Genomic DNA, 19,073 nt, shown 5'->3' on the forward strand with positions numbered 1-19,073 from the left:
CAAGGTTAGAGATTTTGGTACAATTGTTAGGCTAGTAAATGTACTCTTGAGTATGCCTTATGAGCACACCTTACGGATAAAGACAAAATACTATTCATTAAGACTGGAATTGTGCTCACTAGTCTCAATTAAGGGATTGCTGGAGTGTTATGTGCCGAATTAAATGATTGGAGTAGCATTTCTGGCAAAGGGGTGATGTTTCTTGTTGTGGAGAGATGACATACCTGACATGCCAGTGTAAGGAGACTTATAGGCCAGACAATGCTTCTCTGGTAAATTAAATGTTCAAACTGTCTCTTCCGAGAGGAAGAGGACTTGAACTCTAGTGCCACCTATCAGAAGTAGCAATCCTAAAAGTCAATGTCGACCCTTTGACGAGCCGTGCCATATGACTTGGGATAAAAGATTCTGGTTTGGCTTTGTGGCATGGGTCATTAAAGGGTAAATATTGACTTTTAGGATTGCTGCTTCCAATAGGTGGCACTAGAGTTCAAGTCCTCTTCCTCTCTAAAGAAGCAATTTGCATATGTTTGGCAAAGAAACATTGTAAGTTTTAATCAATTTGATGGGCGGGTGTATCAACAACCCATCCAACACCATCTCCTCCCCAGCTCCGCCAATTTTGGCAGAACTGGTCAAATCTGGCATGAAAACAACAAATATTGCAAAATTGTTGCACAACTCCATATTTTGCAAAAATGTTGTGACTCTTCAAAGTGATTTGAACAAGAAAACTGCCATTAACACTTTGATGGATCAGCCCCCAGGTGCATTCATTTTTTTTTTATCAAATTACATTTCATGAGGATTTCAATAAAACATATAATCCCGTTCGGATGAGTGTGATATTTTCCATAAGTTATAAAGGTCCTCCATTTAAAATGTTCTATGAAATATTACAGAGAGTGACGTAGTGAAGAATTATTTAGCCCTGTTAAAATAATTACATTAAGATCGTTACATGGTAAATGTAAATCTTAGTAGGAAATGATTGCAAGGAGATTTTTAAGAAAATGTTGTATTGACGCACATATGGACATATATAGACACTAATGTATAGATTACATTGTTAATTTTGCATATTAGTACTACGTTTTTCTTTTTTGCTTGTGGAGTTTATTCACTAAAATGATCCTGAATCTCTAATGGCGCTAGAATGCCCATACACTGCCTAATCTTGCACCATTATCTCCTTTTACGTCATTTTCCATACTACCCTCCTTTTCTCATTCCTTGTAGAAAGCACTGGTTACAAGAAACCATTCACTGTAATTTCCTGGGATTATCTACTTATAAAACACAGGTAGGCGGCACAGGTTTTAGAACAGGTAATACTTTCAATACTGCCCACAATGAAAATATGGACGAAAAAGTCAGATCTGGTTCCCTTCATTGATTTTCTCACCCACTGAAGGCAGAGCATTGTGAGATTTGTTTCTACAGTATGTTAATGGATTATATTTTCAGAGGTTTTCAGCACTCTCCAAGCAATTAGCTGGATTATTTAATTTTTCAGTCCTGAATTAATAACTCAGTCATGTATTATGAAGTCAGCCCTCTTTCTCCTGTCTCCGCATGATGACAAAAGATAGGACCCTGATGGGCGATGACTTCACCTGTCCACATTACCTTAATATTTTTGTGATCTGCTCCTCCTTAAAATCGCATATAGGACACCATTTGGATGAGCTGAGAGTAGTCAGGGGAAATTATCACAACATAAGCTTAGGTCTTTCTGTCCCTTTTTTTTCTTTTTTCTTTTTCATTTTTTGCTTCAGTTAATTTTGAAATTATTTAAGCAATCTATAATATAACGAGAGATGCGTGTCTCTGTCTGAAGCCTTTATACACTGTGTTCCAAATTATTATGCAAATAATATTTTCTCAGATTTTCCCAAAGAGTGTATGGCGCCGGAGATCACGGTATGCGTAGACACTGATCGCTGATCTCCGGCGCCATACTTACATACTTACCTGACCGGGAAGAGCGTTGCAGCGGCGCCTCTCTTCGCCGGAGACCGGGGCAGGAGCGAGGCGTCGGATCGGTGCATGCGCATAGCGCTATCCGGCGCCATTTTACTGAAGGCACATTTGCAGTGTGTCTTCAGTAAAATGGTGCCGGACAGCACGGTATGGGCACGCGCGTACTCCGGCGCCACACTCCTCCCCCGGCCTCCGGCAGAACAGGACGTAGCAGCTCTGGAGCACAGGGAAGAAAGGTGAGTATAAGTGTTTATTTTTTTGTATGTGTGTACAGTGTGAAAGGGATGTGGGGGCCACACATACCAGGATTGGGGGTTAGGGGGCCGCACATACCAGGATTGGGGTGATGAGGGGACCATGCATACCAGGATTGGGAGGTGAGGGGTGCCATGCATACCAGAATAGGGATGAGGGGTACCATACATACCAGGATAGGAATGCGGGGTACCATGCATACCAGGATGAGGGATGGGGTGCCATACATACCAGGATGATGGGTACCATGCATACCAGGATAATGATGAGGGGTGCCATTCATACTAGGATGAGGGATTGGGTACCATGCATACCAGGTTTCTGGGATGAGGAGGCCATACATACCAGAATTGGGATGAGGGGTGCCATGCATACCAGGATGAGGGGTACCATACATACCAGGATAGGGATGAGGGGTACCATGTATACCAGGATTGGGGATGAGGGGCCCATGCATACCAGGATTGGGGATGGGGGGTGCCATGCATACCAGGATTGGGGATGAGGGGTGCCATGTATACCAGGATTGGGGATGAGGGAGCCATGCATACCAGGATTGGGGATGAGGGAGCCATGCATACCAGGATTGGGGATGAGGGAGCCATGCATACCAGGATTGGCAATGAGGGGTGCCATGCATACCAGGATTGGCGATGAGGGGTGCCATGCATACCAGGATTGGGGATGAGGGGTGCCATGCATACCAGGATTGGGGATGAGGGGTGCCATGCATACCAAGATTGGGGATGAGGGGTGCCATGCATACCAGGATTGGGGATGAGGGGTACCATGTATACCAGGATTGGGGATGAGGAGTGTCATGCATACCAGGATTAGGGATGAGGGGTGCCATGCATACCAGGATTGGGGATGAAGGAGCCATGCATACCAGGATTGGGGATAAGGGAGTCACTCATACCATGATTTGGGATGAGGGGTGCCATGCATACCAGGATGGGGGTGAGAGAGCCATGCATACCAGGATTGGGGATGAAGGAGCCATGCATACCAGGATTGGGGATGGAGGGGTGCCATGCATACCAGGATTTGGGATGAGGGGTACCATGTATACCAGGATTGCGGATGAGGGAGCCATGCATATCAGGATTGGGGATGAGGGGTGCCATGTATACCAGGATTGGGGATGAGGAGTGCCATGCATACCAGGATTGGGGATGAGGGGTGTCATGCATACCAGGATTGGGGATGAGGGGTGCCATGCATGCCAGGATTGGGGATGAGGGGTGCCATGCATACCAGGATTGGGGATGAGGGGTGCCATGCATACCAAGATTGGGGATGAGGGGTGCCATGCATACCAGGATTGGGGATGAGGGGTGCCATGCATACCAGGATTGGGGATGAGGGGTGCCATGCATACCAGGATTGGGGATGAGGGGTGCCATACATACCAGGATTGGGGATGAAGGAACCATGCATACTTGGAATTGGGATGAGGGGTGCCATGCATACCAGGATTGAGGATGAGGGGTGCCATGCATACCAGGATTGGGGATGAGGGGTGCCATGCATACCAGGATTGGGGATGAGGGGTGCCATGCATACCAGGATTGGGGATGAGGGGTGCCATGCATACCGGGATTGGGGATGAGGGGTGCCATGCATACCAGGATTCGGATGAGGGGCCATGCATACCAGAATAGGGATGAGGAGTGCCATGAATACCAGGATGGGGGTGAGGGGTGCCATGCATACCAGGATGTGAGTAAGGGGCCCATGCATACCAGGATTAGGGATACCATACATACCAGGATAGGGATGAGGGATGGGGTACCATGCATAGCAGGATAGGGATGAGTAGTACCACACATACCAGGATTGGGGGTGAGGGGTGCCATGCATACCAGGATTGGGGGTGAGGGGTGCCATGCATACCAGGATTGGGGGTGAGGGGTGCCATGCATATCAGGATTGGGGGTGAGGGGTGCCATGCATACCAGGATTGGGGATGAGGGGTGCCATGCATACCAGGATAGGATGGTGGGGACAGGATGGGGGCAGCACAAATACCAGGAGGGGGGCAGCATATACCAGCATGGGAGAACATATACCAATAAAAATGCTCAACACCCGGGCGTGGAACGGGTTCAATAGCTAGTATATATATAACAAGTAAATTTGATAACTGATTTCTAATTTCTGACCTCTAATGAGTGAAAGTAATTGCATGGAAAATATAATTTCCATTTTTTTTTTTATATTTCAAGGTGGCATTCCTGTTGTGAATGTTTGTAAAGTTATATCAGTAGTACAGTATATCTCTCAAACCTCCATTGATTGCTAAAACAAGAGAACCCACTAAAATGGCTTCACTCACTTGGCTCTTTGGCCTAAAGCTTCCATACATACCTCTCCCCAAACACATGAGCAAAACATTCCTGTGTTTTTAAAGGGGAGAGCGGAGAAAGCTGCTGCCGAACAGCTCTGGCAGTGGCTTATCTCTTGAAGAACAAAAGCGTCAGACGTTAAAATTCAAACTGCCTGACCCTTATTTTTCCCAATATTATCCATCAGGAGAAAGTCAGGAGGCCTCCATGCACATTAAACTGTTGGACGATCACATTGATATTCGTGGGTTCAGCCAACTTTAGTCTATATATGAGGCCCTTGAGAGTGGTGGTTCTGCCACCTCTCCTTTCAGCATCTTCTCACAATAGACATACTGGTGGGAAGGAAGGAAGGAAGGCGAGAGAGGCAATGGATTTCCCTGCTGTACCAATTAGTGGGGGCCCCATCCTCTGTTCCCTTTAAAGGACCCCATACACATTAGACTAATGTCGGCCAAACCCTTCGATAGTGACGGGTTTGGCAAATACTTTAATGGGTGCCAGCCAATTGATTGAGGGTGATGTCTATCAGGCATGTCTGATTTCGGACTTCCGATCACTTTGTTCTCCTGGAGATCAGCCGTCAGTACACATGTCTGGTGGCGGCTTTCTCATGGAGACCACAGGAGCACTTGGATGAGTGTATAATCCTGGATATGGGAGAGACGGCCAAGATAGTTGTCAAACGAATGATCAGCCGAAACGTTGTTCGGGCGACAGCCAACTGTATGGCCAGCTTAAGTTGTGCACTCTAAAAATGATAAATTTCAAATCATGTTAAAAATGTTGGGCTCGTTGATAGTCATTAGCAGGTTGCTTTAATTATTTTCTGCTTGGAGAGAACACTGGCCCCCCATTAATAGTGCAGGCGCAATCAAAAAGTGTATCCACAATCATACCAATGTACAATGGAAGACGCAGCTAAGTGTTTTTCCTTTTGGTGGAAACATTCATTGCATTTAGTGACTGTCCTTTATAGAACATTACTGTGTCAAATCCAATGATAAAATTAATTTTGTATGCTTAGTTATGCTTGATATAGATGAAAGATTGATTCATTTTAATCAAATTTTAATTTTGACTGTTAACCCAAAATTCAATATAAAGAGTGGTGCTGTTAACTTCTTCATTTTAATTCATCTACATATGTAATACAATACTATTGGCACAAGAGAGAAAAAAAACTGTGATCCTCTTTGTCATAGAGAAGTAATTATTAATGCTGCAGTGCATAATTGTTACAGGTACATTGCCTGGGTTTATTGGTTATACTGAGATGCTGTAATTGATTTTATACACAGTTATGGTGTTTGTTCTACTTTTTAAAAGGGTATTCCAGGTAAGCACAAAGTTGTCACCTTTCCAAAAGATAGGAGATAATTGCTAATTCTGTGGGGTTATTAATAGTGTTGAGCCACCCCCGTAGTGTTCGAGTTCAGTTCGGTTCGTCGAACACCCGTATGTTTGCCGAACTGTTCGTCGAACTGTTCGTCGAACACCTTCGAACACCGTTAAAACCAATGGCAGGCAAACAAAAACACATAGAAACACATAGAAAACACCTTCAAAGGTGTCCAAAAGCTGACAAACTGCTCAGAAGACACAACTAACACATGGAAAAGTGACAAGTACATATAGTCATGCGAAAAGAAAAGAGGTGGAGGAGTAAAAGGAGGGGGAGACACAGATATAGGCATGTCATGCCCTTCTAAACCCAAAAAAGTGCGAAGCTGACACGGCCAGTCCATTCCTGCCCGTGCCACCTCCGTGTCGCCGGGTTTGTGCCAGAGCCGCGGTGGACCCTGATAGCCAGCCCCCCTCTCCCAATACTGGTGCCTGTCCGCTGGTGGGTCGTGCCCCCCCCGCGGTGGGGGGGGAGTAACATCTGCAGAAGAAAGACCATCTTCCAGCCAAACTAAGATGTCTACTTCTTTTCATGGACGATGTGATACGATCCCTTTCTTACGGACACGCCCGTCGCTACAAATTCCAGATGAGGCACAAAAACAGCAGGTGCTTCAACGGATATCAAGTGCTCCTTCAAGTGGGCTCTCCTCCACCTCAACTTCAACATCACAAATACTCCAGTCCTCAGAGGTGTCACCCCAATCGCACTTGCTTCCTCACAGCTCCCAAGTCTCCAGCTGCCCGTCTGAGTATGGGATAACACAGATGGTTGAGTCTGCACAGCTGTTTACTCATACTATAGCCTGGGAAACGGAGGTCTGCTCCAGAGCTTCTGTTAATCCAGACAAGGAAATGATCTGCACTGATGCCCAGAATCTTTATAAGTCGGATCCAGGACCAGATGAAGAAGGTTCTGAGCATAATGTAGACCCTCATTCCCAAACTGTAACTCCTGTTGGTGGAGACAATGATGAAGACTATGATGAGACTCAAATACCTGATTGGAGCGACAACTTGACTTTTCGGTCAGGGCAGGAAGAGGTTGGCTCTGAGGACGACGGGTGTGAGAACACACAGGGTGATGATGACGAGGTTGGAGATCCCACTTACTGTCAACCCACAGTCAGCCAGTCGATGAGGTCAGCAGAGGAGGTGGAGGAGGATGTGACTAGCCCAGGGGATGGGGATGACTTGGTACCCGGGCCTTTGCCTGGCCTTGAGGATGTCGCGGTGGTCGGCTCCCGGGACCGTACCCTGGGGTCACTCTTTAAAAGGGTGGATAATTGTTAATTTTATAAGAGTTTGTGACGCCACCTGTGGTATCTGGTGAGAAGCACCAGCGCTGCAGCAGTCCACTGAGGCCGGTGATAAGGCAGCCCGATGGTATAGCTCCCCACAGGTGGAGCTAGGCCTCAGAAAAGCTTATGCAGGGGGAATGCAGGACAGGCGAGACCCAGCTGGGTCAGAGCAAGAACGGGAACGGACACGGTAGTCACTTCAGTACCTTTTACTGGTGGAAATTCAGGCACATCCTGGAGCACTGTAGGGTGAAGGGTGCATATCAGGATCCTCCCCAATGAGCGGGTGTAGGGCCTCGTGTTTCTTGCCTCTGCGTAGAAAGTTTCTGACCTGCCTGGAGCTAGGCCTAACTTTGTCTCTGTCCTGCGCTGGCTGACCTTATGGTAGGGCCTTGTCTTGGAGTTCACGCTCCCTGTATGCGGCGCCTAAGCGTCTCCTGGCTCTGTTACTTATCAGCACCTTAGCGATCCTGGGACTTGTAGTTCTCCAGGGATTCCGGTTATGCCTTACTGGGTCATAGAGATCCCGGTAAGCTCGGATCCGGTGTCCGGTAAATGCTTCGGGGTGAGCTGGTTAAGCTCCTCTGCCCCTTATGTACTAACTCGCCACTCGCCTTCAGCCTACTCAGGCCCTCACTGGGCTATACACACTAACGGCAGCTTGCCGCGCTTCACCGATCTTATGGCACCGGCACACCTTAAGCTCTAACTGGGCTCCCTGAATCTAGCTAGCAGGAGTCTCGTGCTCCACTGCTGAACTATTAACTGAGTTCTCTAGACTAGACTGAGCTCCACTGCAGACTGACTTCTCTTAGGCTTCTCTACTGCAGGAACTCTTCAGAGGAACTGAACTGCCTAGCTCCACCTTCCCTATTTATATCCCTAACGGGCTCCCGCTGCTGGTCTGAGGTGGAAGGTGGAGATGTGTGAATGTTTATGGGGGCCTCTTGTGGAGGATTCCATCAATGCACTCTTCTAGGATCTGTGATACCAAGCGCAGCGGGGAGTCACAGATGCTATTGACGACGAGGTTAGGTTGCGCCTTCCTGTACAGAGACGGAGTACTGGAAGCACGTCAACAACTGCATCCTCAACCACAACTCTGCCTCTGACCACAAGTCGTAGTGGCTCTTCAGGTCGCATGGGCTCTAAGCCCTGCATAGCCTGGGCATTTTTTCAGATCGATAAGGGTGACCCAACTTGTGTTATCTGTAATATTTGTCACCAAAAGCTAAGTAGAGGCCAAAAAATCCATAGTTTGAGTACTTCATGCATGAACCGTCACATGGATATGAAGCATAAGTTGCAGTGGGAAGCTCACTGTGCTACAATGCGGCCTAGCGGGCCGGGCCAACCACCGTCTGCCCCATCTTGTGCATCCGTGGCCTCTTCATCCTCTGTGACTGGGGGGACAGCAGTTACACATGTTTTTGGACGCAGACCTGCCACCTCTTTACCCGCAACAGCCAGTTTGATTGGCAGGTCGTCAGTTCATTTGGAAGTGGAAACACCTGCTGGTGTTGAGCGCTCTCCGACATCGAGAGCACCACCTTTGGATCAAGGCAACCTAACATGTCCGCCTGCATCTTCCTCACAGACCGGCAGTTTTCTGGGGACACCCTACTCAACCCCGTCTAAGCACAACAGCCAGCCCTCGGTCCCTCAGATGTGGACAAGTAAAAGACCATTTCCTCCTAGCCATGACAAAGCTAAGAGGTTGAATTTCACCATCTGCAAGCTCTTGGCTACAGAAATGCTGCCTTTCCGCCTGGTGGACACAGAGGATTTTCGAGACCTTATGTCCGTCGCAGTGCCCCAGTACCAGATGCCCAGTCGGCACTACTTCTCAAAGAAAGGTGTGCCTGCGCTCCACCAGCATGTCGCACACAACATCACCGCTTCTTTGAGAAACTCTGTGTGTGACAGGGTGCATTTCACCACAGACACTTGGACAAGTAGGCATGGACAGGGGCGTTACATGTCGCTGACTGGGCACTGGGTAACTATGGTGACAGCAGGACAAGGGGCTGCTGTCCAAGTCTTACCGTCCCCACGAGTTGTGCGTCAATCCTCTTTATCTCGAAGTTCCTCCACTGCTTCTGCCTCCTCAACCTCCTCTCGGTCCTCCACCTGCACCCAAAGCCTGTCTGGTAATGCCACCTGCTTTCTAACTGCGCAGAAGGAATCCTGCACACCTCCTTACTATGCTGGCAGCAGGGCTCAACGGCATCAGTGTTTACTTTGAAATGTCTGGGAAATGTGAGTCACACAGCTGAGGAGCTGTGGTCAGCTCTGGAGACCCAGTTTCATGAATGGTTGTATCCACTGGACCTGAAACCAGGGAAGGCCGTGTGTGACAATGCTGCAAACCTGGGTGCAGCCCTTCGCCGGGGCAATGTCACACACGTTCCTTGTATGGCTCACGTGTTGAACCTGGTTGTCCATCAATTTTTAGCCTACTATCCCGGACTAGATGGCCTTCTGCAGAGGGCACGGTCGCTGTGTGCTCACTTCCGCCGTTCGCATCCCGCAGCTCAACGACTTACATCTCTACAGAAGTCGTTGGGCCTGCCAGTTCACCGGCTGAAATGAGATGTGCCGACATGGTGGAATTCAACTCTGCACATGTTGCAGCGACTGTGGCAGCACCGAAAAGCCCTGGTGCAATACGTTCTGACGTATAGCCTGGGCCAATGAGATCCAGAGGTGGGGCAAATCACGCTGCAGGAGTGGTCACAGATCAGGGACCTATGAAGTTGACGCGCCCCCTGGACCGTGGGGTACCCGTAGCCGGGCCGGTAGACGCTGGGGGTTGTAGTCACTGTGTCGGTGACCCGGTCCGTGACCCAGGGCCGTCAATCCAAGGGTAATTTGTATATATGGGTTTTATAATGTCCGACTACGCCACCTGTGGAGTGCGGCCAAAGGGGCCGCCGCTGCGGAACAGTCCTCTGAAGCTGGTGGTTTTGCAGCAATGGTATTATTACTCCCCACAGAAAGAGTGTAGCTTCAGGGCAGTGTGGGTGGATGATCGTGGTTGTAGTGCAGGGAGTCAGTAATGAACACAGAGTCCGTGTGATGCAGTCCCAAGATCTTTACTCACAGTTGTTGCAGTCCAGATTACAGGTACCAGAGCAATCTCCCCCGTCGTGCTGTGCGTACTCAGTGAGGGGCTCAGTCCACCCCCAGATAGCTCCGGAGTACTTAGCAGGACCCCCTTCTGTGTGTCCTTTCTCTGGCCTTTTCCCTGCACCTCACACCCAGTGACACTTCTCTCCGGTATCCTCGGGCCTTGGCCGGCGACGTGTGTTCCGTCCCCTGGGTCCTATGTGGCTACCTTCTTAGTGAGACTGGTGTGGACTTTGGCCTGCAGTACATGAAATGCTGCAGCCTCCGGTTTCTAGTTGAGCCTGCTGTTTCTCCGCTAGTTGAGGGACCGGTTCCCCTTATCTGGCCTGACCCCTCTACCTCCTGGTAGCAGCGGGCGTACGGGTGGCCTTCTGCATGGCCCGTACCCCTAGGGTCCCTTTGGCTCCTGGAGCCTTCCTGCTCCCACTCCTCTCTTCTCTCCTTCAGTCCTGGGCCTCCCAGGCTAGGCCCGCCTACGGAGCAGAGCTCATGCAGAGCCTCTGCTCCTGTCACTTCTCCTCCTCTGACTGGCTTGCTCTTTCTAAGATGGCTTCCTATTTATACTCTACCTGTCATGTGCTCCCCTAAGCTGCTCCCCTAAGCACCCACTACATAGGACCCTCCCGCCAGCTAGGGACCTGGGACTGTGCTCTCCCTTAGGAGCAATCTCGCCCTACCCCCACTGCGGGTATGTGTTGGATGCAGGTGTTAGGGTCCCGAGCCATACTCCTTCCTTACCTGAGGGTGAGATACCACACCTCTGGGTGAGATGCAGTAACTCTGTGGCGACTGAACCCGCAGGGGTGCCACACACCCTTCTGCACAGTTTTGAAATGGCGACGAAGATGTTTAGTGCTGACGACGATGCCATTATCAGCATGACTATTCCGGTGATTTACATGCTGGAGCACATATTAAACAGAATTCAGAGTCAGGTGGTGGGACAAGAGGAGGTGGAGGAAGAAGAGGAGGAGTCGTATGCGGAAGGGATAACATCTCCAAGGTCCAGACGGTCGGCAGCACCAAGGCGGCAGGCATGGGAGGGTGGGGGAGAGGGATTAACCAGGGCGCATGGTAGCAGCCAAACTGTTGAGGAAGGTGCAGGAGCCGAGGAAGAAGTGGAGGACAAACTGGCGATGGGCATGTAAGACTCATCAGATGAGGGAGACCTTGATCACATTTCTGTTGTGCGAGGTTGGGGGGGAGAGAGCAGAGGAAGGAAGCATGATTCTTACCTCGCTACCAACACAACAAGGACTTGGTCCTCCTGGATGCGCAAGACACATGAGTGCCTTCTTGCTGCACTACCTGCAACATGACCCTCGGATTGTCAGAATTTGAAGTAATCCCGACTACTGGGTTGCCACACTCTTAGATCCCCGGTACAAAAGTAAATTTGCCGAAATAATTCCTGCCATAGAAAGGGATTCACTCATGCAGGAGTATCTGCAGACGCTGTTGCAGAATCTTACATGTACTTTTCCACAAAACACCAGTGGTGCACGTAGTGAATCTCACAGTTCTAACTTGCCAACCGTGGGACTGTCGAGTCTTCATCACTCAAACCGTAACAGTAACACAGTATCTGCTGGTAACAGCAATTTTGTGGAATCATTTCACCACTTTTTTAGACCATCCTTTGCAAGGCCGCAGGAGACAAGAAGTCTGACACATAGTCAACGCCTAGAGAGGATGGTACAGGAGTATCTCCAAGTGAACATTGAAGCCATGACTGTGTCACTGGACCCTTGCTCATTTTGGGATTCCAATCTGGAAAAATGGCCGGAGTTCGCCACTCACGCCTTGGAGATCTTGTCATGCCCTGCAGCCAGCGTTCTCTCTGAACGTGTGTTCAGCGCTGCCGGTGGTGTGCTGACAGATAAGCGCACGCGGCTGTCCACTGAGAATATAGACAGACTCACGTTCATAAAGATGAGCAAATCATGGATTCGCAAGGACTTTTCTACCCCTGTGTCATCCTGGGGAGACTAAAAGCTTGAGGATTTGGTAAAATCACCTCACCAACCGTTTTAAGCAACTGTGGGGCAATTGATGCCACTTAACCCTAGAACGCATGACCATAAAAATCTACACTTTCACATACCTGGGGCCTTTTAGGCCGGTGTGCAAATAACAAGGAATAACTCAAACTCAAATGACAAACAACTATATACATGAAGAATACCTAGAGTTTCAAAATTCAAACTAAAGTATTCTTGCAGAAAATAGAAAACAATTAACAGGGCGGGCCTGCGAGGCCTCAGGTATGCGTTCTAGGGTTAAGTGGTGTCTGTGCCACAATTTTGGGAAAAAATGGAGACTCTTTTTGGAGTCCCCTTGCTGTGTCTTACATGACGTTGGCATCGTCAATTTCAGGTGGGTTGGGTCACTCCCCCCCTTTTAACTGTAAGAAACTACATACACTATGGCTTGGGGTAACACAGATGGTTGAGTCTGAAGAGCTGTTTACTCAGAGGTCTGCTCCAAAGCTTCAGTGTCTGCTAGTCAGCGTAGAATTTTTATCTGCATCTAGCCTAGGCAATACTTTGGGCGTAGTAGCCCAGCTGCGAAGCAAGCTGCACCGCCTGTGTATCTAATAAGAATTTTTAAATGCATCTAGCCTAGGCAGACTGTGGGGACCCCCAACCAAACCCAGACGCTCAGTCCCCCTACCGCCCCCCTTTCCTTGACAATACAATAGTGTAACTCTTACAACTGGATGGGTGAGGATCGGTCACAGCTTTTTTAACTCTTCATACTCATTCCATTAGAAAGGCATTTTATTTCTAAAATAATTCAGCTTGTTGCAGCATGCCCTGGGTCTCCACTCCGGCAAGTTGGCCAACAAGTGTAACTCTCCAACATGTCCTTTCTATTTCCAGGCCACGGAGGATCCTGCGTACTCGTATGCAGGACTCTGACCCCCACCCATCACTCTTAAGCTTGTTCCACTCCATCCTGGAGTCCTGACAGGAATATGTCCAGTCCAATATCCATTAAGTGAACACCGTCGGGCCATATGAGGCCTGCTTAATCTCCTTCCAGTTGTCGGTGTCGTATCACTACACCGCCTCTGTCTCTTCTAAATTTTGCCATCCGAATATTTATTACCCGCCTTGCCCGTTTGATGGCCATGATGTCTCGCGCACCTTGCCATACCGCTATCGGCACAATCTCTGACCATACTATAGTTAGTTTGGTGAAAAATTCTCTGAAGCGCTCAGTGTCTAGTTTCATTATTGCCATTAGTTATGCGCTCTTGTGATGACCTAGGTTGTTTCCCCCGGCCTGTATAACTAAGATGACCAGACCTCTTGCCTCTCTCCCTACCTTGATTACCTCCATTAGTACCTGTGGCCATAGCAGGCCTCTAATACCTCTCCAGTTGAAATATGTGTTATGAAACTCTAATTTCCTCCCACCTGGGTGGACTTTCGCCCTTTTTTCTGCCCAATATATATACGAGTGGCCTATCACCCACACTGTTGGCTTAGCGTCACCTGTAAAAGAAACAAACCACGTTAGGATAACAAGTCCGGTCTTATGCATCTCGCCAAACATGTGGATCGCCATCTCCCTATCCTCTGAATTTCCGTTTCTGACAGTCCTGCTCTGGCTGCTTCCATGGCCGCGCCTATGCGGAATGAGTGTGTCCCGTAATCTTTGGGGTGGTTCCCTGCCGATGTTATGCATTTATTAAATATAGCTTGGAACTGGTATCTTGATAATGGCGTTCCATCAATGTGTGATAGGAAGAAATTACTTTGTGATCTGATGGTTATATATGTTTTTACTATTGTTACCGACTCAGTGTACCGTTTGTGGGTTGTAGAAGTACCCAAGTGCCCCTGCCTGCTGGAACCGTTTTCGATTGGCGTATGCGTAGACGTATTGCATTATTGGCTATGACTATGTCCTGGTGTAATAAGCCTCCACTGGTGGTAATTTTGGATTGAGGGACTAATTCGCTTATGCATAGCGCCCCGAAGAAGGCGATCGCAAATGCAGTAGACAGTAGTGTTGCTTCAAATTGTGAGTGTCATGTTAATGGTGTTAGGGATATGATGTGAGAAATCAGTTTTAGTGACACGGGACGGAAGTCTACATTCCTGACTTGGCTGACCCCTTTTCCACCCTTTTATGGATTGTCTGATGATGAATCTTTATCACATCTCCCCAATTCAGTAGTTGGAAGTGAAATGCTACTCCGGTCAGACACTGCTGCGCTGACGTCCCTGATATGCCCCTCATCATTAGCTGGTGGAGAAATTCTATGGTAACTTGTGATCTGGCTTGTTCACATTGGTCAACCCGTCTGCCTGCTACTAGTCGAGTCCACTGTTCCCATGTCTTACCGTATGCTTGCCACGTCGACGGGGCAACTGACGCTCTGATTAATGGCATCAACTATTCGCCACTAGATCCCATAGGGAGGGTGGGCAACTGTTGCCCGATGGGTGGACATTGGGGAAGAGCTCTGTGAAAATCTGCCAATTGAATTGTGATAAAGCGTTAGCAGCAGCTTTAGACCCCTCAGCATCGTGGCTAGCGTGGACCCATACATTGTGTTTTAGGCACAGGAATGCTAGCCGGCGTAGTAGGCCTAGCACTGGGAGAGACGATGATGCCATCTTATTAATGCAGTGCGCTAGGCTGGTGTTTTTTGTTATGAAGCGTATATTTTTGTTAGCCAGGCGTGCGCCCCATATTTCTATTGCTACCACTATTGGGAAGAAAAATTATTTTCAGGGCTAGATGCAGCTAAAAATTATTATTAATTTCAAAGCTGGTGGAGCTTGGTATAGACGGCCTAATACAATGAGTACCACACACTGCTAGAAGCCCAAATATTTTTTCAGAGCTAGATGCAGATAAAAATTATATTGAATTTGCAACCTGGTGGAGATTAGCATAGATGGACTAATAGAGCAAGTCTCACACACTGCTACAAGCCGAAATATTTTTTCAGAGCTAGATGCAAAAAAAAGTATATTGAATTTGCAACCTGGTGGTGGTTAGTACAGATGGACTAATAGAACAAATCCCACACACTGCTACAAGCCGAAGCCCAAATATATTTTCAGAGCTAGATGCAGATAAAATTTATATTGAATTTGCAACCTGGTGGAGGTTAGTATAGATGGACTAATAGAACGAGTCTCACACACTGCTACAAGCCGAAATATTTTTTCAGAGCTAGATGCAGAAAAAAATTATATTGAATTTGCAACCTGGTGGAGGTTAGTATAGATGGACTAATAGAACAAGTCTCATACACTGCTACAAGCCGAAATATTTTTTCAGAGCTAGATGCACAAAAAAATTATATTGAATTTGCAACCTGGTGGAGGTTAGTATAGATGGACTAATAGAACAAGTCCCACACACTGCTACAAGCCGAAGCCCAAATATTTTTTCAGAGCTAGATGCAGATAAAAATTATATTGAATTTGCAACCTGGTGGAGGTTAGTATAGATGGACTAATAGAACAAGTCTCACACACTGCTACAAGCCGAAGCCCAAATATATTTTCAGAGCTAGATGCAGAAAAAAATTATATTGCATTTGCAACCTGGTGGAGGTTAGTGTAGATGGACTAATAGAATGATGCTATGCCCAAAAGGTTTTACTTCACTAGGTGCAGTAAAAAAATTCGCATTCTATACACAGGTGGTGTAGCTTGCAACACAGATAGGCTTCTCCACTGACTAACACACACTGCAAGAGGACAAAAAGGATTTGCTTTGCTAGATTTAGCCAAATGCTGTGAAAAATCTTGCACAGCACTGGCACAGACCTGCCTGGTAAAAAGTGATAGGAACTGATGTAACCTAGCCCTGAAAAGGACTGCAATTACAATTAGTCTTTACTCCCAACCTATCTATTTAAGAGCACAGACCTGCCTGATAAAAGTGATAGGAACTGATGTAACCTAGCCCTGAAAAGGACTGCAATTACAATTAGTCTTTACTCCCAACCTATCTATTTAAGAGCGCAGACCGGCCTGATAAAAGTCGTAGGAAATGATGTAACCTAGTCCTTAAAAGGACTGCAATCACAACTATTCCCTACTCCCAAGCTATCTGAAGATTTGTGCGAAAATTGGCTTGAAATTAACAAAGTATAGCGCACACAGCAACAGCGGTGCCGTCTAACACGCAGCTGCACCAGTGAGAAAATGGTGGCGACGGGGAAAATGGCTGGGTCTTATAGGGCAAGGACATGTGACATACACTGCCAATGACACATGCCCTTGCTTGTGTGAAAAAAAGCAGTTCGCTCCGTGTGTGCGCTGCTGATAGGCTGACAGATTGCACCTCCCCACTGTAAATGCGGGAAAGAGAAAAAAAATGGAGATCTTCATTATTCCTGCAGAGATCCATCCCCTGCCCCTCCCCCGCCCCGCTGTACACTCAAACTGCGTATTAACATTAATTTTCAGCATTACTGAGAAAAAATCCAGTTATGATTTAGGTGCACGAACAGTTATCGAACATAACTTCGAACAGCCGAATTTTTTTCAAATTGTTCATGTTTGCCGAACGGCTCGAACACCGCACAAAACAGCTCAAATTTGAGATTGGCGAACAGTTCGAGTCGAACACCGCTCATCTCTAGTTATTAATAATAATAAGTTTCATTTCTATAGCACCAATATATTCCACAGCACTTTACATTTTAGAGGGGACTTGTACAGACAATAAAGACATTACAGAATAACACATAAATCAACAGATACCAGAAGGAGTGAGGGTCCTACTTGCAAGCTTTCTACCACTACAATCCCACTAGTCACCAGGAGAGAGGAAATGTAACCCCTATTTGAATTGGTAGTCACATATGACCACTGCTACAGATTTCAATCTTTGTTACTGCTGGAGGTAGCTGGGTGCTGTCCTCGGCTATCACTATTCATCCAATAGAATGGAAATAAGTAGCAAAGAACATGCACAGCTACAATTACTTTTCAATGGGGCACACAATTCTGCTGCTCTGGAGATTGGTGGGGGTGGGTAGGTTATAATTTATAGTAACTGGAATACCCCTTTAAAGAGTCTGTGGCAGCAGCCTAAGAAAAGCGTCAGAAGGCCGTATAATTCGGACGCGGATCGCAACGCAATGCTCGAACTGGTCATCGGCTCTCCTAACTCGAGCATGACAGCTGCATAGAAATATATGCTGTCACACTCGGGTCAGGAGAGCCGACGGCCAGTATGAGCATTGCGTTGCAATCCTCATCTGAGTTATACCGCCTTCTGACTCTTCTGTTAATGAGTCTCAGAGCTGAATCTGACAGGATAAACTTAGCTCATAGCCTTGTAGGGGATTTAGCCTCTTTAAAAATTGCACCTTTAGTGTTCTAATCATTGTCTCCATTTTTTAGAAACTGAAGTTTAACCAACAAAACAAATCAGGGTGATCCGTGAACCCTTGGTGTGGCCAAGAGGCTCAGTGTACTGTTCCACCCACTGGCTTTACATGCCCGCCTCCCTTACTGGTATTTGACAGCTGTGGCTTTCCTGCATCTTCTCTACAGTCAGTGCTCATTCCAAGCAAGCCAGCGCTGTCAATCACCAGAGAAGGAAGTGGGGGCTTGCAAGATCAGTGGGCGAAATGGTGTGCTGAGCCTCTCAGCCACACCTAAGGTGCACTGAGCACCATAACTAGTATATTAGATTAAGCTTCAGTTTCTGGAGAACAGACTGAGCAATTAGAACCCTAAAGGTGCTAATTTTATAGGTTGCTATATGCCCTACATTGTTATGTGCTGTGGGCTCACGGACTCTCAATAGCAATCATCCAACTTTAAAGCTCTTTCATTCTTCAAAAATAAGACCACAAAATTAAAGTAATAAATCCCAGAGAACCCCTATAATGCTATTTGTTACCAATCTCAGCAATAGTCGATGGGAAGAAGAGGTCGTGTTTTAAAGACACTTGTTTGTATTTTCTTTAAGGATAAATGTTATTAAAGAAGCCAATAACCACAGCGCCCACAGTGAAATATGACTTTGTTCTTCACTATAGACATACATGCAAATTAAAATGAGTCATGCATGCAATTAGATATTTAAAAGGTAAATCTATATTGCCTCAAGCAGTGCAGCTCATGAAAAAGACATCAGATGTAGAATCAAGATACAACCGCAAGAGATACAATGTGCAATTCTGTTTCCTGTTAACCCCTTCACTGCCATACTCTTAATTCCCATTTGTAATGGTAACCTACAGTAGTAGAGTGTAAATCCTCATCTATGCCAATTACCAAAACACAACCAACAGAAATGCAATAGATTTAAAAGCTAAGCTAATAAGTCTATCTGAACAGGTTAATAGTTAAAGTTGACAATCATACGCTCTATAGCGCACATATGCCCTAATTATCTACCTCTTTATACTTTAAATTCTCCCACCAACCAAATACCAGCATTTTCGTCATATCTCTCAAGACATAGTAACATAGTTTTTAAGGTTGAAGGAAGACTAAGTCCATCTAGTTCAACCCATAGCCTAACTTGTTGATCCAGAGGAAGGCAAAAAAATAATATGTGGCAAACACTAAGCTCCACATTGGGGAAAAAAATTCCTTCCCGACTCCATACGACAATCAGACTAGTTCCCTGGATCAACGCCCTATCAAGGAATCTAGTA

This window comes from Phyllobates terribilis, unplaced genomic scaffold, assembly GCF_046119375.1.
Source record: "Phyllobates terribilis strain yellow unplaced genomic scaffold, ASM4611937v1 Scaffold_7__3_contigs__length_470593459, whole genome shotgun sequence".
Lineage (NCBI taxonomy): Eukaryota > Metazoa > Chordata > Amphibia > Anura > Dendrobatidae > Phyllobates > Phyllobates terribilis.